The 26,376-nt window shown below is 43.4% G+C and overlaps 1 long non-coding RNA gene across 1 annotated transcript; it reads left to right on the top strand.

Moving 5' to 3' along the window:
• The first annotated feature begins 15,131 nt into the window (after positions 1-15,131).
• Positions 15,132-16,186, top strand: LOC146058923 (uncharacterized). Its single transcript, XR_014470043.1, has 3 exons — positions 15,132-15,310; positions 15,806-15,874; positions 16,171-16,186. It is a non-coding gene; the product is annotated as an uncharacterized LOC146058923 (long non-coding RNA).
• Positions 16,187-26,376: the final 10,190 nt, after the last annotated feature.

Raw genomic sequence — 26,376 nt, 5'->3', positions numbered from 1 at the left:
TCCGCGAGGGAGCGTGATTTCTTCCAGAAGCACTCAGCAGTGCGAGAGCACTTTTTAAGGAATCGGGTGATAGGCGAGTGCCACGGTTGCTGGTTGGAGCACCGAAGGAGGATAGAGGAGGGAGGACAGGCAGAGTCCAATGCCAAAGATAGGGTTTTGTTATAGAGGAAGGTGGCAAGGTTCGGGCATGACATGGCGGCGATTAGGGCGAGAAGAGAACACAGCGTGTCTGAGAAGGCAGCAATATCAAGTGTGTTGACATTATGCCGTGAGACAATGCGCTTGGGAGGGGGGGTGGGAGACGGGGAATGCAGCTGCCATGCACAGAACTCCACCTGCCAGGGGACTATTTCAAATATATGGAACACAAATTAAAGAGGGTCCAGGGGATAGCCTGAGGTCTGTGTGCTCCCACCCCTGGCAGTATCCCCAATGGTGACCAACAGATTGTAACAAAACGGGAATGACAGCATGCCAGGTGGGTAGCAGCACCAGACCCCTTTAACCCATTGGGTCCCGGTGCACTGCTCCATCTGCACCAGTGGTAGTTCCACCCCTGGACAGGGCTGTCGTGAGGGGGAGGGTACTTTTTACCTGGGCCCAGGTCTGCTGGAGGAGTCCAGGGCCCACACTCCCCTCTGTCTTTGCAGGGAGCCAGGCAGTGGGCAGAGAGATGGCAGGCTACAGTCACAGCACAGTCTCTCTCCCCAGCTCAGCACATGCTCCTCAGTGCCATGTGCTGGGCTGGGAAGATAGACAACTGCAGCAGCAGCTTGTCATCCCTCTCCATCTATTTTTTTTCACGGGGATGTGGTCATGCCCCTGCAGAGGCCACGCCCCTTCCCAATATCCATGCCCCCTTCCTAATTTACTGGGGCCAGGCCAACCTTTGCTGGGGCCAAGGCACCCTTGGCTATAGATGGCTATACAATTGTCAGGATTTGGGTAAAAAATTTTTTTGGGTCTTATGCATGATAATGGTCATCTTCTTATCATGGGCATATACTGCTTTATTATGGGGGGTTCCTGTACGAGGGTACAGGAGAAAAAGACTGACTGTGTTTTCCGGGGCACTCTTTATTATTTAATTATTGTTTAATTGTATTTATTAAAAATTTACTTTTATTTGATATGTCTTAAAACAAGTTGTGCTTAGTATAAAACAATACACCAAAAGTGTGTGCTTCGCTATCCAAGGTTTGGATAGCGAAGCACACACTTTTGGTGTATTGTTTTATACTAAGCACAACTTATTTTAAGGCATATCAAATAAAAGTTAATGTTTAATAAATACAATTAAACAATAATTAAATAATAAAGAGTGCCCCGGAAAAGACAGTCAGTCTTTTTCTCCTGTACCCTCGTACAGGAACCCCCCATTATAGAGTTTTCCTGAACTTGTTCTGGGAGCACCACCAACCCTGCGATTGACCTTATTTTTACCCATGATACATGCTATGTTGGTTGTAATGAAATGATCTGAGATAAATTTTTCTGATTACGTGCAGACTCACACAAATCCATATACTGCTTTCCCTGATGTCTGACTTTCACAGACAACATCATCAACCTCCTCATTAGCACCAGCCCCACAAATATCCTGATGCACCTACACAGTAGCATCATTCATTTTCTATGTCAGCATTCTACTTGTGCTACTCCTCCCCACATTTGCAGAGGATGCACAAATGTTTTAAGTACAGTATAGGAAAGGTTAGACCCATAGCACTTGTCAACACCCATAGACTCTCCTCAGGAATGTGTGACCTTTATGAACATAGAGATTGTTCTTCTGTCTTACTGGTATGTTCCAGCACTGATTTTCTGGTTTTGATCTTTTTAAACTCTAAAGGGTAAATTTACTAATGAGTCTAAAAAATGAAAAGAGGTCATGTTGCCCATAGCAGCCAATCAAATTCTGTTTATCACTTCTCTATTGCATCCTAGAAAATGATAGACAGACACTTATTGGTTGCTATGGGCAGTATCACCTCTTTTGATTTTTAGAAGCTTTAGTACATTTACCCTTAAGATGGTTTTATATAATCAGGTGAAGTAGAAAAAGATGTCTGGCTGACAGTTGCAAAATCACCCCACAGAAATAAAGGCCAAGTCCTCAGCATTTCCTTGACACTGTGGTGGTTATTCTGATTCACTCGGAAAGGCACAATCACTCTCTAATGGACAAAACCATATGCACTGGAGGTAGGGTTGCCACCTCTCCCAGATTTCCGTGATTCTTCCGTTTTGGGTGGCAACTAGGGTTGCCACCCCATCCCTTTAATCCTGGAGACATATTAATTACACAGGTTCTGTGGCTGATTAAAAAACACAGTTGACAGCTGTTTAAAAAAAAACTGTTGAAATTGAGTCTTGAAGTGAGCCAGCCACAGAACCTGTGTAATTAATATGTCTCCAGGATTAAAGGGATGAGGTGGCAACCCTAGTGGCAACTCTCCCGGAGGCTTTTTCAGTCTTCCGGATTCCGGGATTCTCCCGGAATCCGGGTGTTTCAAAAAGCCTCCAGGTTCCCAGCACGCCGCTGCCTCGCCCGCCCCTGCCTCTCCCCCCCACCCCACCCCCAGTGTGTGCACTGTCTGTGTGCGCCGCGTCCATCTGGCATTACAGCACTGTGCAACCTTTGCTGGTAGAGGCTGAGGGTGAGTTCGGAGTCCCGAGGCGGCTGCAGCCTGGGGTACGGGACCATGTACGTGATGCTGTACAGTAGAGGGGTCCTAGTGCTAGATCTGCATGATGTCTGACTGGAGCATCTACAGGCAGCAGTCCTACTGCCGCCACCGCCACTGCCTGCCAGCTGCTCAGCCACACAGCCAGCCTAGCCACCAATGTGATCGGAGCAAAACATGGTAGTATATATATATATATATATATATATATATTTATATATATAAACAGCAGCAGCATGCACTCAGACACTTTCCAATGTGTGTAAAACGGGGTCAAAAAAGACACAACCATTCTCTCCATTCTCTGGATAGTAAGCACAAGACCAGTTGTTTTTGGCATAATAGAGTGCAGGATACTATTTGTTTCTATTTATATATATATACACACAAACTGGAGATGCGCTAGTTTTTTCAGCTTACAAGTGTTTTTCTCGGACCACTACACCTGAGTGATAGGGTAACAGTACATTCACAGTCCTTTCTCAGGTTCTGCTCAGAAGACACACTAGATCCTTAAACCTTTAGAACCGCAGCTTTCCAACTAGTGGGGAATCCCTTGATCCATAGGGATTAGGACAATCTGTAGAAAAATGTAGAAGGAAGCGCTTCTTAGTGTATTAACGTTTTTATTAAAAGGCAATCTGCCACTTTATAAAATATAAAAAGATATATAAATGCTCGTACCACACAATTCATCAGTGTGGGCTTCAATACCACATGATATAAATAAATTCCATGACGAAACGCGTTTGGGTGTGCCTCACCAGACGCTAACTTGCATGCTTGTCACTGGTCGGGAGAGGGAGAGCCGCTGTGGACTGGAAGAAACGTGGCAGCCAGCTACAGATCCAGCTTATCGAGACCAGCTGAGGTTCCCCAGCTCTATATTGTGACGGTGACGTGTGCCTTATGGAATTTATTTATATCATGTGGTATTGAAGCCCACACTGATGAATTGTGTGGTACGAGCATTTATATATCTTTTTATCCTTTATAAAGTGGCAGATTGCCTTTTAATAAAAACGTTAATACACTAAGAAGCGCTTCCTTCTACATTTTTCTACATATATATATATATATATATATATATATAGAGTGTAGGGGGACGGCGGCACTCGGTGCAAGAAATGACTCACGCGGTAGGCATGTATTACCAACGTTTCGTGGCCAGGGTTGCCACTTTATCAAGGTGCCAATAACAAACAAACAGTGCATGTACACTTACTTAAATAACCACTGAGACGTCCATGAGACACGGCGTCCAGCCCCGCTGCGTCAAGCTGACGTCATCTGCTGCAAGCGGCGCAGTGTATCACGGAGGAACCACATGATAAAACACCAGAAGCTGATAGGAAGAAGAAAAAGAAACAAAAGAAGTAAATAAACATGAAATGTAACAAGTGCGGTGAAGCATACAAAAGCATCATGAATACCTCAAATAGCTGTTAATCAATAAACATATATAAACATGATAATATGGCACGGTAATGCAATAAATAAGTTTCATAAAAAACATGCTAACCCGAGGTTTTCATTAAGGCCCCGGGGGGCCAATGTATCCAACAGATATATCCACCGGCTCTCTGCTTTTAAAAGTACCAGAGATCTGTCACCACCGCGTGATAGCGGGGGGACATGATCTATGATACGGTATCGTAAAGAAGTCAGTGAATGTCTGGCTTCAACGAAATGCTTACTCACTGGATGCTCCCCATGTCCACAATTAAGAGCAATTTTTATGTTGGATCTGTGTGCGGCCGCACGTTCCTTGAAAGACCTGTCGGTTTTACCGACATAGTGTCGGCCGCAGGGACAGTTGAGAAGGTAAACAACATATTTAGAATGGCAGCTAACACGATGCTTAATTTTAAACTTCTTCCCTGTGAAGGGGTGATGGAAGGAGTCCCCTTGTATCATGTAGCTGCACGTAGTACAGCCACAGCATCGGAAGCACCCTGGCTTTGGAGTGCCTAGGAATGTGGCTGCCTTAGGAGGTGGAAAGCTGATGTTATTTTGAACTAAATGATCACGTAAATTTTTGCCCCTTTTGTAGGAACACATAATGGATTTATCTTTAAGCCCTGGAAGAGCAGGGTCACTGGTGATAAGCGGCCAGTATTTATTGGAAATGGATTTAATTTGTTTGCTTTTATCATGAAATGAATTAACCCAAATAAGTTTATTGTCAATTTTCTGCCTGTTGGGCTTGGCAGAAAGGGCTTTTTCACGGCCAAGAGCGAGAACCTTATTTTTAGCTTGTGTGAGGTCGACATGACTATACCCCCGCTGAAGGAATTTTTGAATCATGGAATTCAAAGAATTCTCAAGACCCGTTGGATCACTCTCAATTCGGAGTACTCTCAACATTTGAGAAAACGGTAACCCCTTTTTGAGGGGAACCGGGTGGTGAGAGGAGGCTAGCAAAGAGGTGTTCCTGTCAGTACTCTTGACATGAAGTGAGGTGCAAATTTGATCATTGACTATTTTGATGTTAACGTCAAGATATTGCACCTCCATTTGTCCAATCGAAAAAGTTAGTTTAGCAGGGGAGGAAGACTCATTGTGTGAGTCTAACATACCTTTCAATACAGAAACATCGCCGACCCACAAAACCAACAGGTCGTCGATGTAACGTGTATACATAAGTAAGTTGCCTGTAGATAAAGGGTTATTGCAAAATAAATTTTGGTCGATAATATGCATGAATGCGTTTGCCAGCGATGGAGCCACGGAGGACCCCATCGCACAGCCTTGTACTTGAATATAAAATCTGCTGTTAAACACAAAATAATTACGTTTTAAAGTGAGATTTAATAATTTCAGGAAAAATTGTATGCTTGGACCTTTGTAAAAAGGATTATCCGTTATGAGCCTGCACACGGCATCCATCCCCGCATGATGCGGTATGCACGTGTACAGGCTCACGACGTCGATAGTACCCAAGGAACATTCAGCAGTAACATTGCCAATACTGGCCAATTTAAGGAGTAAATCGTTAGTGTCCTTAAGGTAAGTGTCCATATTTTGGACACACGGCTGAAGAAAAAAGTCAAGGTACACAGAGGTGTTCTGGTAAAGAGATCCCCGGGCAGAGATGATGGGTCTCCCCGGGGGTTTCACCAGACACTTGTGTACCTTGGGTAGCAGGTACAATAGTGGGGTCACAGGATGCGTGACAGTAAGCGCGTCCAAGGTGGAAGCAGAGATAGTGCCCTGAGTGACGGCTTCAAGAAGGATCTTATCCAACTCCGCTTTAAAGGAGACCGTGGGGTCCGAGTCCAGTAATTTATAAGTGTCCTCATCGGCCAATTGTCTATTAGCCTCAGCAACGTAGTCAGCGGTGTTAAGAACAACAGTGGCCCCGCCTTTGTCCGCCGGGCGGATCGAAATGGTTTTATCACTGCTGAGGGTTTTTAAGGCCAGCCATTCAGCACTTGTAAAATTGGAATGTCCAGGAGAAGGAGTATGAATACATTCTGTAATGTCCTTTTCCAACATCCTGCTGAAGGTTCTGATGGAGGGGTTCAGGGACACAGGCTCAAACTTTGATTTTTTCTTTAGACTTATGGGAAAGGGTGACACAGTCGACACAGTGGAAGTAGGAGATTCTTTATGTTGAAAAAATTCGCGAAGTTTCAACTGTCTATTTAATTTAAATTGCTCGACTTTAATGGTGAAAGGGTCTGCTTTGGTGGAAGGTACAAAACTTAAGCCTTTAGCAAGTATCTGGTATTCAATTGGTGACAAAGGGCGATCAGAGAGATTAAAAACTAATTCTTTGGAAATCTCTTCGGTTGAAAGCGGGTTTTGTACCCTCGCCCTTTTCCTTTTCCACTGGCCGCCCCTCCGGGTAAACTTTCTGGGGGGTGGGTGGCGCGATCCTTTTGGCGAGCACCTAAAGGGTTGGGACCCTGGGAAGGGCCACCTTTCTCTGTTTCACTGGTGGGGCCACTGTTGTTCTTAACACCGCTGACTACGTTGCTGAGGCTAATAGACAATTGGCCGATGAGGACACTTATAAATTACTGGACTCGGACCCCACGGTCTCCTTTAAAGCGGAGTTGGATAAGATCCTTCTTGAAGCCGTCACTCAGGGCACTATCTCTGCTTCCACCTTGGACGCGCTTACTGTCACGCATCCTGTGACCCCACTATTGTACCTGCTACCCAAGGTACACAAGTGTCTGGTGAAACCCCCGGGGAGACCCATCATCTCTGCCCGGGGATCTCTTTACCAGAACACCTCTGTGTACCTTGACTTTTTTCTTCAGCCGTGTGTCCAAAATATGGACACTTACCTTAAGGACACTAACGATTTACTCCTTAAATTGGCCAGTATTGGCAATGTTACTGCTGAATGTTCCTTGGGTACTATCGACGTCGTGAGCCTGTACACGTGCATACCGCATCATGCGGGGATGGATGCCGTGTGCAGGCTCATAACGGATAATCCTTTTTACAAAGGTCCAAGCATACAATTTTTCCTGAAATTATTAAATCTCACTTTAAAACGTAATTATTTTGTGTTTAACAGCAGATTTTATATTCAAGTACAAGGCTGTGCGATGGGGTCCTCCGTGGCTCCATCGCTGGCAAACGCATTCATGCATATTATCGACCAAAATTTATTTTGCAATAACCCTTTATCTACAGGCAACTTACTTATGTATACACGTTACATCGACGACCTGTTGGTTTTGTGGGTCGGCGATGTTTCTGTATTGAAAGGTATGTTAGACTCACACAATGAGTCTTCCTCCCCTGCTAAACTAACTTTTTCGATTGGACAAATGGAGGTGCAATATCTTGACGTTAACATCAAAATAGTCAATGATCAAATTTGCACCTCACTTCATGTCAAGAGTACTGACAGGAACACCTCTTTGCTAGCCTCCTCTCACCACCCGGTTCCCCTCAAAAAGGGGTTACCGTTTTCTCAAATGTTGAGAGTACTCCGAATTGAGAGTGATCCAACGGGTCTTGAGAATTCTTTGAATTCCATGATTCAAAAATTCCTTCAGCGGGGGTATAGTCATGTCGACCTCACACAAGCTAAAAATAAGGTTCTCGCTCTTGGCCGTGAAAAAGCCCTTTCTGCCAAGCCCAACAGGCAGAAAATTGACAATAAACTTATTTGGGTTAATTCATTTCATGATAAAAGCAAACAAATTAAATCCATTTCCAATAAATACTGGCCGCTTATCACCAGTGACCCTGCTCTTCCAGGGCTTAAAGATAAATCCATTATGTGTTCCTACAAAAGGGGCAAAAATTTACGTGATCATTTAGTTCAAAATAACATCAGCTTTCCACCTCCTAAGGCAGCCACATTCCTAGGCACTCCAAAGCCAGGGTGCTTCCGATGCTGTGGCTGTACTACGTGCAGCTACATGATACAAGGGGACTCCTTCCATCACCCCTTCACAGGGAAGAAGTTTAAAATTAAGCATCGTGTTAGCTGCCATTCTAAATATGTTGTTTACCTTCTCAACTGTCCCTGCGGCCGACACTATGTCGGTAAAACCGACAGGTCTTTCAAGGAACGTGCGGCCGCACACAGATCCAACATAAAAATTGCTCTTAATTGTGGACATGGGGAGCATCCAGTGAGTAAGCATTTCGTTGAAGCCAGACATTCACTGACTTCTTTACGATACCGTATCATAGATCATGTCCCCCCGCTATCACGCGGTGGTGACAGATCTCTGATACTTTTAAAAGCAGAGAGCCGGTGGATATATCTGTTGGATACATTGGCCCCCCGGGGCCTTAATGAAAACCTCGGGTTAGCATGTTTTTTATGAAACTTATTTATTGCATTACCGTGCCATATTATCATGTTTATATATGTTTATTGATTAACAGCTATTTGAGGTATTCATGATGCTTTTGTATGCTTCACCGCACTTGTTACATTTCATGTTTATTTACTTCTTTTGTTTCTTTTTCTTCTTCCTATCAGCTTCTGGTGTTTTATCATGTGGTTCCTCCGTGATACACTGCGCCGCTTGCAGCAGATGACGTCAGCTTGACGCAGCGGGGCTGGACGCCGTGTCTCATGGACGTCTCAGTGGTTATTTAAGTAAGTGTACATGCACTGTTTGTTTGTTATTGGCACCTTGATAAAGTGGCAACCCTGGCCACGAAACGTTGGTAATACATGCCTACCGCGTGAGTCATTTCTTGCACCGAGTGCCGCCGTCCCCCTACACTCTACATTTGGCTAGCGGCTTGCACTGCTTAGCCTTGGAAGGCACCGGCTTATTCACCTCTTTCCACGTCGCTTGCTGGGAGTGCCGCCGCCTCCACCCCTATATATATATATATATATATATTAAAAGAGGAATAGAAGTGCGCTCTGCGTTATTTCACCACTTATGTATCACAGTAATTATACAGAGTTAAAAAACTGTTTTTATTGACATTTTTTCATACAAAACATAATTCATTCAGTACAGGTTTTGTGTATGATCCAATGGATGATCCAACACCAAAGTACAGTTCTCACAGATAAGACCCTACGCGTTTCGTCCGCTAGGACTTCATCAGGGGTGATCTGGATCCAGTATGATAAGTGTGATAGAACTGGTATTTTTCAAAAAAAGTTGTAAAAAAATTAAGTCATCAGACTTTATCTGTCCAGACTCCTACATACCCGAATTTCTGACGGGTATGACTTTAAAATAGCATTGAAACAGCTCATAAACAGGTGTCTCTTCAGCGCTTGTACTATTTAGTACACTCGTTTAGTTGAGAGGAAATCCTATAACCGGTTGAAGTCCAGTGCACTTGAAACGGTGATAGGATTTCTTCTCAACTAAACGAGTGCAAAGTTTTTTGTGGTATGGAATAAAAATCCTGCTGGAATTATAAAAGTACTGAAGCCCTGGTGAGTGCCATTTTTTTGAATTGGACTATAGATATATATATATATATATATATATATATATATATATATATACATACACACACACACACACACATACACATGTATACATGTATATATATGTATATACATGTGTGTGTGTGTGTGTGTGTGTATATATATATATATATATATATATTATATATATATATATATGTGTGTGTGTGTATACACATGTATGTATATATGTGTACATTCATGTGTTTGTGTGTGTATATATATATATATATACACATACGTGTGTGTGTGTGTGTGTGTGTGTGTGTGTGTATATATATACACAGGTTGAGTATCCCGTATCCGAATATCCGTTATCCGAATTATTCCGAAATCCATACTTTCCAGAAAGTGGAAAAAAAAATTTGTTTAGCTAAAAACTCACTGGGGACATCTGTAACAGCACTACTGAGGACATGATATGTAACTGGCACTATATATGTACAAGAAAATGATTGCTTGGCATTCAAATTCAATATCTGAGATAGTACACAAATTTTGTTTCATGTTTTGAAACCTTGTTTTTTGAACAAATAAAATATATTTGTGTGTATTTTATGTGGTAATAAAATATATTTGTGTTTATTTTATGTCTTTATACAGCATAAATGCAAGATACTTCAAAATACATCATTGAAATATTAAAATATTCCAAAATACGGAATAATCCGTTATCCAAAATTCTCCTGGTCCCGAGCATTTTGGATACGGGATACTCAACCTGTGTATATATATATATATATATATATATATATATATATATATATATATATATATATATATATATATATATATATAGATTGTAAGCTTGCGAGCAGGGCCCTCCTACCTCCATGTCGGTTTGTATCTACCCAGTTTGTTTAATCACTGTTGTTTCCAATTGTAAAGCGCAACAGAATATGCTGCGCTATATAAGAAACTGTAAATAAATAAATAATAAAGTATATATATATATATATATATATATATAGTAGTTGTGGGGGACGGCGGCAAGATCCTGCAACTTACCGGAGGGCACCGCTTCATTTTGCATACTCTACCATCATTCATCGTAGTCTTGGAGTGCCGCCCCTACAGCGTTATATACATATATATATATATATATATATATATATATATATATATATATATATATATATATAAATTAGCAGATGGACCGGAAATCCATGCTGGATTCACAATAGCTTGCCTGGTGCCTTCTCAGCTTGTTGCAAAGCATCAATACAGGAGACTTGGGGTGCGGCACACAGGTATCAGGAATGGCAAAAACGACAATACTATGTCATAGTTTTTCAACGTTTCAGTGCTCGTTTTATTGGCACTATCATCAGTATCCTGACGATAGTGCCAATAAAACGAGCACTGAAATGTTGAAAAACTATGACATAGTATTGTCGTCTTTGCCATACCTGATACCTGAGTGCCGCTCCCCAAGTCTCATATATATATATATATATATATATATATATATATATAGTAATGATAGGCACTTGAATACATGTCTGAATTAGAGTGACCACACCCTCTTTTCATGCCCATGTTATGAGGCCACACCCATTTTCCCAGGAGGCATCCATGATGAGTAAGGTGGCAACCCTAACTGCAGGTGGGGCTGATGTAAAATGTGCAGTTAGATTTGGGTGTTTTATTGTTTCTGTGCAGGGTAAATACTGGCTGCTTTATTTTTACACTTCAGTATAGATATCAGTTTGAACTATACCCCCTTACCAAATCTAACTCTCTCTGTACATGTTACATCAGCCCCACCTGCAGTTCATATGGTTTTGTCCATTAGAGAGTCATTGTGCCTTTCCGAGTGAATCAGAATAACCCCCTGTGTGTGGTGTATTGCATGCTGGTAATTTTATGTTTTTCTGCAGTAAACTTTCCCTACTGACTATTAGTATCACTGCCTCAATGTTTTAAGTTCTGAACACACACAAGTTTAATAAAAGAAAAAAATATTGTTTTGAATGTTTTTAACAACTGTAGCTGTGGCTCACTGTGCTGATATTAACCCTTTGAGTGCCAAAATCTCTGTGAGAGATGTTCAAAATATTGGCTAAAAAGGCCAGGGTCTTTCACATTTGTTATATAAATTCAAATAAAATGTTTTATGTAAATATATATTTCCTATATAAGGTAACCATTACAGGTCATTGTGATGAATACAAATGTTTGCGTGGCAATTTTCACACCTATTTTGACAAATCCACTTGGCACTCAAAGAATTAAGGCAACAATAAACACATTTACAAGATTATTAACTGGCATCATTATATAGCTCATGTGGGGGAATTTACTAATGCAAATACACCGGGACTTGGTATATTCGTAGACAGTCGTATGCAAATATGACTGCCTATACATGCTTCTCACTCCGAATATCACTATTGGCCGCCTAGCACTATTTGGAGTGAGAAGCGCTGAATGTAAACACTACATTCAGTTTTTGTTGCTGCTCGTAGTAGCATCGGGTACCGGTATTTTGTTATTTTGCCTAGTACCTGGATGCCTACATGGAATGGAGAGTACGCGATCCACGGCAAGGAGCTGGTAAGTATAATTTCCTTCAACAGGTACCCATATGGAACATCTTCTGGAGAAGGGGACCGATACCTACATGTCAAGGTAGGTGAGTATCAGTATGTATGGGATGTATGTCAGGTGTCCTCAAACACTTTTGCTCTGGGACCCCATCAAACTAGGTGTTTCGGCGCCCGGGTCGGCAGTCATTTGGTCGCCCCCCCAAAAAAAAAATCACTGCCTTGGGGACAGGCAGCGGGGGTCCGGGGACTGGAGAAGGTTAACTCCGGCTCCTAGCGCTGCCGGGCGGTGGGCGGGAGGCAGATTTTGAAAAGACTTGCCGGACGCTGATTGGCTGAATTCAGCCAATCAGCGTCCGGCAAGTCTTTTCAAAATCATCAGTGCTTCCCGCCACTAGGCAAATAGCGAGCGGCTACCTGTGTGCAGCGTCCAGGGGTCCAGGGACTGGTGTAGCGGCAGCCTTCACTCACTCCTTCTCCTAGCGCTATCTGCCTGGCGGCGGGAAGCGCTGATGACTTTGAAAAGACTTGCCGGATGCTGATTGGCTGAATTCAGCCAATCAGCGTCCGGCAAGTCTTTTAAAAACCTGCTTCCCACCCACCGTCCGGCAGCGCTAAGAGCCGGAGTTAACCCACCAGTCCCCGGGACCCCGCTAGGACCTGGCGTTAACCCACCAGTCCCCGGACCCCCGCTGCTCATCCCAGGGACCACGCTGCCGGGACACCACACTAGCGCCCCCACCCTCCAGCGCCCGGTGCGCGTGACCCCCTAGCCCCCCCTCCTAGTTACGGCCCTGATTACGGGACCCCAGAAAGTTACTGCAGAAGATCACATAACATGTGTAGTCATCAGAGAGCACCTGCATAGCAGCATTGTGAAGGCATAACATGATGGGAAGAGTCTAAAATAAACAATTCAACAGATTTTTGAATAGTTGCAACCCCATACTGAGAAGGTCGGGACCCACTTGGGGGTCAGGACCCGCAGTTTGAGAACCGCTGATGTATGTAATAAAGATATACATTTCTGGGGTGTCAGTGTGTGTTTATTTAACTCTTTGTAATGTTGTGGAAGTACAAGTTCCAGCGGCCCTTTAATGTTCGGCCCACATGCTGGGACTTCTCCAAGTCGCTACATGTGATGCAAGCTTGCTGGGACTTTATTGGGGGTCCCCACTCACCCAGGGTTAAGCCCGGGCTGATCGGTCAGGGGGGATAAATACAGGTATATTTCAGCTGTAAGAACTTGTATAAAAAGTTTCCCCCAGCTGTGGCATTACCCTGTTGGCTGGTTGGTCCTGGTGCTGGTTCTCAAAATATGGGAGACTTTTTCACAGTTTAAAAAAAAAAATTTTATTAATTTAAAAAAAATGTTTTACACTGCAGCCTGCACGGATCCGACTGAACCGTGCATGCTGCTGACTCGTGTTTGATTTTTGCAGCCATATATATGGCCGCTAAATAAGAATATGAATATGGCAGCATTTGGCTGTCTACACAATTGGGAGAATACAAATAAGTAAATAGGACAGATTTGTAAATCTGCCCTATTTATGATTCATATTTTCTTAGAAATACGAACGAAGCCGGTCGTATTAATTCGTACCCAGCATCTGTGGTATTTACCCCTGTAAATTTTATCTGAAATGGAACACAGAGTGAACTAGATTTAAATTTCTATATGAATAACAATTTCCACAATCTTGAATTTTCCACTACATTTACCAAAGATATGGTGTTTTTCCTTCATCTTAAAATATGTATTCAGTAAGGCAGAATACAAACAAGAACTCACATAAAAAAAAAAAAAGGCAACATTACTATGTGCTGGCATAAAGTAGTGACAATCATAGATAATAATGGATCAGCAACATCCCAAAAAGGCTACAATGAGTATAAGAACACTATGAAAAAGTCCAGAAACTTAATAGAAAAGATATGGGGTGACATTCTATGGAGTGAGATAAATGCGCATGTTTTTATATCGCACCACATCGCCGCTATTCGCCCTTTTTAAAATCGCATTTTTTGGTAATAATTCGCATATTTAATGGGATGCGCTTTGGAGGCTGAAAAGTGCGAAGTGGTGCGATTTGCGGCAAAGTGGTGCGAATTTTAGTCACAAAAAGATGGCGATTTATTACGCCGGTCATGTGCGAGTTTTGGACCAACCGGAGTGCGATTTACAAAACTGTCTCCGCATGACTAAGAACCCCCCAACCTATTGGCCCACCTCTGTCACCTCCATTATGCATCACACCCCCTATATAAAGGGGCACTGGCGCCATTTCACTCTTTATAGGAAGTAAGGAGCATGGAGAGGAGCAGTGGCAGTGTGAGTAGAGGAAGAGGTGTTGGTGGCAGAGTGAGGAGTGGCAGAGGGAGCAGTGGCAGAGTGAGGAGTGGCAGAGGGAGCAGTGGCAGAGGGAGCAGTGGCAGAGTGAGAAGTGGCAGAGGGAGCAGTGGCAGCAGCCAGCCAAGTGGGAGAGCCATCAGTGTGGCAGGCAGCATGGCCACAGCAAGGCCAGCCCCAGACCAGGCTCTGGCCGTCCAGCCCCAGCAGGAGGAGGTAGAGAATCCGCTGGCATCCCCATCCTATAGCCAAGACCTTGACCATACCCCACAGCAGCTGCAGGAGGGCCACATGTCAGAGGTGGAGGAAGATGGAGGTGAGGAGGAGGAAGACACTGGCATGGAGGAGGAGGGGTACATGGCTGGAGTAGAAAATGAGGAGGAGGAGGTAGAAGCTGGCCGCACAAAAAGTGGCCGAAAGGTCCGATTCTCCTATGAGGAAAATGCTGCACTTGTCCGGGCTATCATGCCAGTGTTTGACCGGTTACTGGGGAAAAGTCACCACAAGACCACTGCACAGCGCAAAAGGGCTATGTGGAAGGACATCACCCAGGCGGTGAACGCTGTAAGTCAGCACAAGTGCCTGGTCAGAAATGTCAAGAAGAGATTCAATAACATCAAAAGGCAGCTGAAAAGTAAAATGGCCATGGAGTTGGAGGAGGCCACCAAGACTGGCGGAGGAAGCCCCACCACTGTGTGCTACACATCGTATGAGGTGAAGTTGAAGCGCATCATACCCCCTGAGGTCCTGCCTGGCATGCACGTGGCGGATACCGATAGGCCGCAAACGCCATCCAGAGCTGGTAAGTGTGACCACATGCAATCTTAAATAAACATGCCAATGCTTTCTAACTGTATTCTTCACTTGAATTGTTATGCTAAGTAAAGTGCTGCTTTGGAACTACATAGCCCAGCAAGGTCATGCACAAGAAATTGCCTGCTCTTACTTTCAAATTGCTCATAATGCTGGGCCTTGTAGTTCCACAACTGCTCATATTGATCAACACTGTAACATTCTTTCTAGCAGCCTAACATGTATGTGGCCAAAAACACAGAGGTGTACTGGTGGTTTAGCTGCCATGCCTACATACCACAGATTATCCAATAGTTGTCATGTGTACAATAGTTTAATAATAATCTAACAAAATAATCTTGGGGAAAAAAAAAAATGTGGTGAATAAATAATGCAGTCCTCATCCAAAGGAAGTATTGTCCATTATTGTCATTTGAATGCATGTTTGCTGAAAATGCTTATCCATTGCAAGGTCCATAATGGCTGCCCATCTTTTCTTGCACAGATTGTCCATCCCGAAGTGCTGCGGCATCCAAGAAAAGAAGGCCCGTTGCTGCAGAATCTGTGGAAGCAGGTAAATGAACAAAAAACACGCCATTACACATACAGTACACACACCCATGTCACATCAACAATATCTCACACTACATTCATCTCCTGCGGCTACATTGCAACGGAAATGAATGTAATCTGAGCTGGACATGTGACTTATTATTAATGTCAATGTTACATGCTGTATCGGGGTACATGTGTAAGTACATAACACCCCTAGGTATGTGCGTCCAGCATCTCAAGCCCTTTCTAAAACAGTACAGAAGAGTGTCTGGCCTATATATGCATCAGTACTTACCTCTTCATCTGTATCCATAGGTACTATACAACTAGGGGCAGACCAAACCGATTCTTCAATGATGGTGTTGGACGAAATGGACATCATTCTTGAACCGGTGGAGACCTTTGCGGCAGAGGAAGAAATACAGACCTCATCACAGAGTGATCTTCCCCCAAGTGGGGTGTCTCCCAACCCACCCCCACCCACAAACACACCCCATACAGCAGCTTCTGCTTCCCAAGTAGCTAACTCCTTGGTCAATTTCAAGGACAAACAAATAGAATTCATGGCCTCCCAAAGCCTGCAAATAGGTAACATCCAGGGGTACATGCGTGACACGTTTCTTCAATTACGAAAAATTGCACGTAGTGTACGGGTAGGTGTAGGCACTCATGTGCGCATTGCTAATAGTATTGACACCCGTTTTGCAGATCTAACTTCTGCTGTAAGGGAACAGAATAGCCATATTGGCAGCCTTGCGCAAAGTATAGCTGCACTAAGCCAATCATGCACAGCGCAGACCAATGCCTTAATAGGTATGCAGGCCCAACTACAGCAGCTGGAAGCCAATGTCGGAGGTGGCGCAGCATCAACCCTCAGCAGTGTATCTAGCACCCCAATAAGTGGCTCCCCCACTTCCCCACCCCGTCGGAGTATTAGGACCCGTGGTGGGCTGGGTGCAGGTTCTAGAAGTGGTGTAGGGTTGCCTGATGCTGGGAGAAGATAGCTCATATGTTTGATAGTTTTGTAATATGCAATACATCTTGTTACATCCCCCGACAGTTTTTATGTTTCACTTGCAAAAATGCAGATTGCTTCTGACATAGTAGACTGCAGTAAAAATGTCTAACCGCATAACATTGTGTCTGTGTAGTATTTTTAAAACAATTATTGTGTGAATTATGACATATTGTAATGGTATATGACAATGGGATTGCTCTAAAGTAGTGTTGGGTAACTCCTGGCCCGTCAATGGTTGTAATGGTTATAGTGTGTCAGGGCATGCTGGCACGTGTAGTTCCACAACACCAATGAGCCATGTTTTACAGCAAACGTACTTCATACATGTATCAAATGTACTTACAAGCTTGATACCAGCAAGGTCAGCACCCCCAGCTGCATCCGTTGGGCTCTGTGTATTAGGCTAAATGTGGGTGGAAACAGATGGTATTGGTCAATAATTTGTTTATGAGTACACTTACAGGACATGTACATTTTGGAGTACAGGGCACATGTGCTTACCAGAAAAGTAACGGCTGATGATATGTGTGTGCACCAGATTCCCCCTCTGCGTACCCCTCACTACCCGAGGTGTGGTAGGTTGGACTTCCTGCACGACTGCTGCATGTTCCTCCTCCACATAGGCAGGTTGGGACAGGGCTATGTTGTGCAACATGCAGCAAGCCTGGATGATCATCACTACTTTGGCAGGGTGGTAAAGCAGCGTACCCGATGACCTGTCCAAACACCGGAATCGACTCTTCAAAACGCCAAATGTGCGCCCCACCACATTGTGGGTTGCAATGTGGGCTTCATTATACCGGTGCTGTACAGGGCCCTCTGGGGAGCGCAAAGGTGTCATGAGCCAGGAAACACACCCATATCCTGAGTCACCTAAAACACAGATAGGAAGTGATTGCCTTATATGGTAAGGTATGTGTTTCTTTGAAACAGGACACACTGTAAGAATAACAATATGCTTGTGAAACAGGAAACACACACATTAGAGCAGCTACAAATAAGGACAGACAGGGTAATATGAAAAAGGTACTTACCTAGTAGCCAGCCCTCTGGCATTTGGTGGTCGGTAAATCGGTTCCAGAGGGCTGAGTGTCTCAGAATATAGGCGTCATGGCAGTTCCCAGGAAAGCCTGCAACAACACTCAGGATTTTCAGGTGAGCATTGGATACAACCTGCACGTTCAGGGAGTGCCGCCCACGCCTATTGACGTAGACGTGGCCCCGCACGTGCGGTGCCCGAATCCCAATGTGTGTGCAGTCTATAGCTCCCAGCACGTGAGGGAATGCTGAGAGTCTATAGAAAGCCAACTTGTGGTCCTGCCACTCCAACTCAGAACTGGGGAATCTGATGTATGTCCGCCACAACTTCTTTAAAGCAAGTAACACTTGAGTAAAATGCTTAGAGAAAGTGGGCTGTGATACCCCCAAGGACCATGAGGTCACAAACTGAGTGGAGCCTGTGGCCAAATAGTAGAGGGCACACATTAATTTGTGCAGCCCAGACACTGCATAGTTGCCTCCCCCAAAAGGGTCCAAATCATCTCTCACCTGCTCATATAAGTCCAACAGGTTAATGCGGTTCAGCCTAAACATCCCCACAACCTGTTGATCCGAGAGGGAGTCCAGGTACAGCCGAGCACGATACATACGTGGGGTACGCAGTAGTCTGGCGGCTACATGGATCTGGCGAGCAGCTTCCTCCCTCCTGCGCAGCTCCTCCAAATGGGCCACATCACAGATAAGCAACTCCAAACCACTCTGCAAAATCTCCATGTCTCAAACCCTCACAGGTGTCCTTAATGATGTTGGGGTTTATGTAGGGGTGTTTCTGAGTGAAAATGAGGGCACCTGTGCTGAAATTAACCATGTGTGCACTTGACCAAAATGAGTTCTGGGCCAAATCGCCAAACAGAACCTGGTCTGAAATAAGTGCGATTATTAGACACCTAAAAAGTGCGATTTGAGAAAACGCATTGCATTAAATAAGCGATTTGTATACTTTTCTGTACAAAAACATCTGGATGCAATATAAATGCGAATTTATCTCACACTTTTGGTCCGCATGCCTTAACGCACATAATATGCGATTTCAGTCCCTTAGCGCATCCTATTAAATAGGCGATTTGATGGAAAAATGCGATATCGCCATTTTGTTTACTAATTAACGCCAAAAAACACAAATCTCATCCCATAGAATGTCACCCCTTATGTCTAGTATCCATGTGTAACTGAAACACTGCCGTTTGCCAGTGCCAGATATTAAGGTCTAAATGGGCCTGGAGCTGAAAATTATCAAGGGCTTATTATGCGCAATAATAGGGGTTGTGGCCAGCACCTGATAATGTGGGAGGCGTGACCAGTGTTCTGTTTGGGTGGTCTGCTCATGGGTGTATCTGTATTTGTGTAAATACTTTCAACATTTCAGCACCTATTATGTGGTCAACTAAGTTAACCACACCATATACCCCTTATACAAATCGTGGAACACAATAGTAACCCCCTATACTGTACTTGCCTCTTACACATTATGCCACATGGAATGAGCTAAAATTCACTCCGACTGAGCCAAAATTCACACTATGGCACATGGATTGAGGCAACATTCACTTTATGCCACATAGATTAAGGCAAAATTGACATATTGACACATGGATTGGGCCAAAATACACACTATACCAAACGGATTGAGCAAAAATTCACAATATGCTGCATATACAGGGGCATTGCACGCCACAGGTGTGCATTAAAAATGTACACCATAATGCCCATTACATGTTAAGACACACACCATAATGTCTATTACGTATTATGTCAAAAGCCATAATGCCTATTAAAAATTATACTACATACAGTAAGTGCTGTTTACCTACATGCTCATTGCCAGGGGTTCCATGCTCATTGCCAGGGGTTCCATGTTCGTTGACATGTGGGATTACATGCTCATTGCCAAGGGGAAATACATGCTCGGAGTAACTGGGGGATAGCCACGGATATGGCATATGGTCCTGACAGTTGGGATCCTGACACTCATTAGCCCGACGTTGGGATCCCAACTGCCCAGACTCAGACAGCGGGGCAAGTGCAACAAAGCCCCTTGCGGGCTCGCTGCACTCACCATGCTCCCTCTATGGGAGAATAGAATAGGTGGCGGGCAGAAATGACAGCCATTGACAGCCAGGCAGAGAGCAGGGGGCTGCCCAGCTGTATTCAGAGCACTGCAGGTCCCGGCTATTTGAAATTATACTCCTTTCACACCAGAAAATGCAGAGACTTACCCAGAAATATGGTCCCAGGATCATGCAGGGACATTCCTACTGGGCTGGCCCCTTTTACACCAGCCTAGACCCTGCATTTTCTGGTGTGAGAGGGAGAGAAAACCACCCTCCCTTTAACCAACCAGCTATATCTTCGGAACCAACTGACCCATTTACATGAGACCTGTATCATATTGAAGAACTTTGAGTGGGCTTCGAAATTGTTTTGGTCCCGTTAAACTGGGCCGTTTGGTTCCAGAGAAATCTGCCCTGAAACAACATGAACAGCCATGAAATTACATTTCAGAAATGATATTTAAGGAATGAAATATACACTCTTAAAATCCAGATAAAAGTAAATGCTCGTACCAATATGATAAACTCTGTGGGCTGGTTACCACAAGATTTTGACATAAATACCGAGGCAAACTGCTCCGATGCACTGTCCGCACACTCCAGGGAGAAGAAAACTTCTCCGCCGGGACTTCTGAACCTCGAGCCGGGCCCTCTGACGAAGTCTCTGATGAAATGCGTTAGGGCGTGGCCTGTGATACCCGTACTCTGTGTACTGAGTGGCCTGCCCGGTGTGTGGTTTCCCCGGCTCAAGGTTCAGAAGTCCCGGCGGCGCAAGCCAGCGCTTGTGGTTTTCTTCTCCCTGGATTGTGCGGACAGTGCATCGGAGCAGTTTGCCTCGGTATTTATGTCAAAATCTTGTGGTAACCAGTCCGCAAAGTTTATCATATTGGTACGAGCATTTGCTTTTATCTGGATTTTAAGAGTGTCTATTTCATTCATTAAATATATTTTACATGCACCATGGAGCGCCTCTCTGCTTCTTGTATTTCCTAGATTTGTCTCATCCTGACCCTGGATGCCTTGCTATTACAGAGGGAGCTGCAGTCTCTATACATTGGTCTTTGGTGAATTTGGGGCAGATGTATTAAGCCTTAACAAGAGATAAATGCCAGGGTGATAAGGAGAGATAAACGTCCAGCCAATCACCTGCTAACTGACTTTTTTCAAACACAGCCTGTAACATGGCAGTTAGCAGGTGATTGGCTGGACATTTATCTCTCTTTATCACCCTTGCATTTATCTCTTGTTAAAGCTTAATATATCTGCTCCAATTTATTCCTTGAAAAAGGGTGTATTGCTGGACTTATAAAGTTATTTCTTTTTTTAATTAGCGCTGCTCACACATCATTTCTATTTCCATATATATATATGGAATCTGTATGGAAATTTGTACTGTGATCTGTTCACAGTACAAATTTGTTTTCAAAATGGTCAAAACTCTGTGCACTGTAGGTGGGGCAGATGTAACATGTATAGAGATTGATTTGTGTGAGTTATTTTATTTCTGTACAGGTTAAATACATACTGCATTATTTTTACACTGCAATTTAGATTTCAATTTCAACACACCCCACCCAAATTTAACTCTCTCTGCACATGTTACATCTGCCCCATCTGCCTTGCACATGGTTTTGCCCATTTTGAGAACAAATTTGTACAGCGATCAGATCTGAATAAGGGCCAAAGTTGGGAGCTGATCGCATATGAAAAAACCTGTTAATAAATGAGCCCCACATTTATTTATTTTTAAATACTTATATAATTATTTTTTATTATGTGTTGCAAAGATTTTTATAGTGAGAATATCTTAAGAAGTAAAATATTTATGTTTTTCTTAGCTTTTTAAATACTGCTGTCTCAGGACAGAATGGATGGCTTTGCAGGTCTCAGGATAGAGCAGTCCCAACGCTTGAGGTGAGATGAGGATTCCAATTGCAGGTCACCAAGGGATTTTCCAGTAGTCAGGAATTGCAGGAGAGCAAAGGCACTCTCCAACATGGTATAACCATCCATATGCAGGAAATTACAATTATCATTGAGATTATTCTCACTTATCTTCATGAGCAAAGGCAGATAGAAATGATCTCTTTGCAGCAGCCACTCCTTTGTCCAGCATGACCACTGCAGTCTTCTCTTCAGTGCCCTCTCCCTACTAGCCAATACTATACCCACACTGTATGACACCAGGAAGCATGCCATTTTCTTTTTTTATTTTTATTTTATTTATGCTTTATTAGCGGTTTGGTAGATTAAAACATACAATGCTTTGTAATTTTGAAATTTATACATTTTCAAAATGAAAGAGAAATCAATAACATAATGTAATCATGTATGAAGTTATTATTATGGTTATTTATCTAGTCCAGGGATCCTCAAACTATTTTGCTCTGGGACCCCATTAGACAATTAATATAATTACAGGACCCCAGCAAGTTACTGCAGAAGTTCATCCCATCACATGTGTAGTCAGCAGACAGCACATACTATACATGGCAGCATTGTGGAAGCACAAAATGATGGGAGGAGTCTAAACTAACACAATCCAACAGATTTTTCAGACTCCTTGAATCACTGACTGAGATTAGAAAAGTCATCAGCCTGATGGCAGCAACATGGAACCGTGACCCCATGCTAAGAAGGTCAGGACCCACAGTTTCAGAATCGCTGATCTACAGTAGTCAATAAATTTTCTATCCATTTGGTACGATGTTGTGAGACATGCCACGTGACATCCCTTAGACAAACTCAGGGAAACCACTATATTGGTGAATCATGGGACCCTAATCTTGTTATATACCAAGAGGTGTTTGAGAAACATTTAATTAATACATTTTTTTGTGGTAGAATTGATATATAACTTTCCCACAATTCAAAAAACTCTGGCACTTTTGATTCTTTTCTTCAAAAAAGGCTTCCATCCATTCCATTGTAAAAAAAAAATAATAATAATAATAACTTTTCCTTAAATAAAGAAAATGGTGGAATTTCTCAGTGATTCCACACTTGCAATATGGTCTTTTTAGCAGCTGAACTTAAAATCAACAATAATTTTTAACAACCTCTTGATATCTGTTGTCTATCTGGTAAAATACCTAGCATCGCCCATTCTGGGTTAAAAGGAACATAATTTACTAAATTGTCTAAAGCAAACTTATGAACTTTAACCCAGAATACTTTAACTGTAGGGCGAGCCCACAAACAGCATTATCCTCTTGACACCTAGGGCAGTTATGTGACGAAGATTAACCCATTAAATAGGCCCTGTGTGGACTTATATATGTTCTATGGTGTAAATTAAAGAAAAGTTCTCTATATGAGCTAGCTGGTATTATACAGTAAGATTTATATAGTTTTTTCAATAAGGATTTCACCGTTAAATCTGGAAAATGTTTTAACCATTGAGGTAAGCCTGTCCTAATATTTTCATGATCAACTGAATCTCGTATCACTTTATAATGTTTACTGCCTTACTTTTCCAAAGGAGGGATAAATAAAAACGTATCCAATGGATTGTGCCAATCCTGAACAGTAAAGTTTTTGGTAACCTGGTATACATAATGTTGTGCTTGATAAAAAGCAAAAGGATATGGTACGAGAAACTCGAATTTCTTGATTCCCTGTTGGAATGTAATAGGTTTTCTGGTAGATACGTCTACCAGACAACCTATAGAATTAAGCCCCCTAGTTGACCATTGTTGGAAAGGATTCACCGCTTTGCCATGTTGGAAATATTGGTTATGTATCCATGTAAGGAATAAGGATGAATAAGCATTTAACCCTTCTTATGTCTAAGAATATACCATAGTTTGCGGGTCAACCATAAAAGGGGGTTATCTTGCATTTCCCTTGGTGTCTCTTGATCATATCTATGGAGGAAGGACAGTAAATTAACCCCTTGCAAAAAGTTTTCTTCCAGTCCAGTGTCGGTATAAATACTAGTATTATGTAGCCAGTCTTTAAGATGTTTGTAACACTGCTGCATGGTTATGATGTGTTAAATTTGGGAAATTGATACCCCCTGTACTTTGCTGGCCATTAACTAATAGAGTCGTCCCTCGGGTTGTAGAGGCATCGAATCAAACCAATAAAATCCTGCCCAAAGGCTCGACATTGTAAGACTTTAAATAGATGTTGCCACAATATTGTATCAGATGCTTTATGGGTGTCTAAACATTAATAGCATATTAGAATTATTAGGGTTCTGTGATGAAAAAAACTGTAGCTGCTATTGCCGTTCTTATACCCTTAACGGAATCTCTATTCTTAACAAACTCAAGCTGATTAGAGGTTAAAAGATCTGGAAGTATAGTCTGCAATCTATTGGCCATTTTTTTTTGCTAAAACTTTGCCTTTGAGTTTGCCTATTACAAATGAATGATGTGAAGGAGAAAAACCACCTAGTGCACTTAATGCAGGTGGTAGTTGTGGAACTTCTAAGCTGAAATCTCCACACTATAACTTGGGGGGCTGGAAAGTGGGTAATTTAGCAGTGTTGGGTTGGGGAGAAAGCAGGAAGTTAAAGCTTTGCCTAGGATGCCTGGAGGCCTTACACTGGCCCTGGCATAGGTACCCCATTGTGGACAACATCCGCACCTATGAGAAAGAGCTGAAATCCCCCCCCCCCCCCATCCCAGGCAAATGTCTCCCTTTTAACTGTGGCAACCTAAATCAGTGTAAACAGTTCCTAAACTAAACTGCTTAGGGGCCCTTCTCTGACACCAAGTAGATTCTGGTACTGCATATGGAGGAACAAAGTCTCCACGTCTTCAAAAACGCTCCCATTGTGAGCCGAAACTTGTTGACATTTGGAGCTTACTACTAAAAATGTTTCATTTATAAATGAGTTAGTATAACATTCACTCTGTTCAAGTAGGAGTCCTGGTTAACTTACAGGAATAGGCCAGCGAGGTATCACTCTTTGTGGCCTTAGTGCAGGGCTTAAGGGTTTCCTTTATGGGGACCCCTTTAGACCATAGGTCCCTCACCTGGGACCTATGTCCAATCACAGGTGACCGCAGTAGTCTCTGTTTGGGCAGGGATTGGGGTAGGGACTGCTGCGGTCACCCGTGATTGGACATAGGTCCCAGGTGAGGGACCTATGGTCTAAAGGGGTCCCCATAAATGAAACCCTTAAGCCCTGTACTAAGGCCACACAGAGTGATACCTCGCTGGCCTATTCCTGTGAGCTAACCAGGACTCCTACTTGAACACTTGCTCTACACTTATATTTTAAGCATTAATAAACCACATCATAATATTAGCATACATCTGACTCATTTCTGTATTTTTGCACATAACCGCACCTCTCCATTAAGGTGAGCACCTAGTATTATACCTAAATTACCAGCTGGTGGGGGGGGGTCAAACCATACACGGTCAGTGCTGACCCAGCAGAGCAGTGCAGTTAGTAGCCCATAGGCTACAATGGGCTACCACCATCTCAGAATGGTGGTAGTAGCTGCATGACCCAATGTGATGCTGCCCAATATTTGGTACATCGGGCAGCATTGCTTTATCAATAGAAACCCTGTGGGGTAAGTGGCTGTGGGCTGGACAGAGGGTATAGGTCATAGGGTCAACACTATGAAGGTCGACATACATTAGGTTGACGACTGAGCCACTAAAAATTGAATAAGCAGAGAGAGAAAGTGTGTGTCTTGCTGAGCCACTAAAGATTGACAGGGCTTAGGGTTGACTTATGAAATATATCAACATGGCTAAGGTCAACGGTGTTGGAAGGTTGACACAAGCATTAGATCGATAATGGGAAGGTGGACAGCCAAAAGGGTTGACATGGACACCATATCAGTGTCAGCACCAGTGAAACCGGACACAGACTAAGGGCCTGATTCAGACCTGCTCACTAGGCTGCGTTCATTCGGAGCCTAGCGAGCAGGTTCAGAAGCCCAGGACTTACTTTTCGGCTGCATGCTTTTCTCTGAATTGGGGACAAGTCCCTGCACCCCCTGGGGCCCTCCTAGCATTTTTATGGGTGCACTCACCATTATTGGGGCACACCCATGAAACGCCAGGTGTCCGCCCCAGAATGCCCCCTGGCTGTCAATCAGGCAGTGAGCTCCCCAGTGAATGAAAATTTCTGTGCGGAGGTCTGGACATGCGCATTAGCACCTATGCGCAGACCACTTTCGACAGTGGGGCCAAATTCTCTTCTCTATGAGCAGGTCTGAATCGGCCCCTAAGTGACAGGGTAAGGAGGAGGAGAGTTTAGTGCAGCCTTACCACCCAGTGTAATCATATGCAGTGCACCAAAGATGGCTGCCTCACCTGGTAGCTTGCTAGTGTGGAATACACAACCCATGGAAGTTATTATGCAAAATGCCTGCACCAACACTACATTATGCTTACTGTGCACTCAAGGTTGTCTGTTATGTT

This window comes from Crinia signifera, chromosome 2 (assembly GCF_055691185.1).
Source record: "Crinia signifera chromosome 2, ASM5569118v1, whole genome shotgun sequence".
Classification (NCBI taxonomy): Eukaryota; Metazoa; Chordata; class Amphibia; order Anura; family Myobatrachidae; genus Crinia; species Crinia signifera.
Note: the sequence above shows the minus strand (reverse complement) of the source record. Positions and strands in the feature narration are given on the sequence as shown.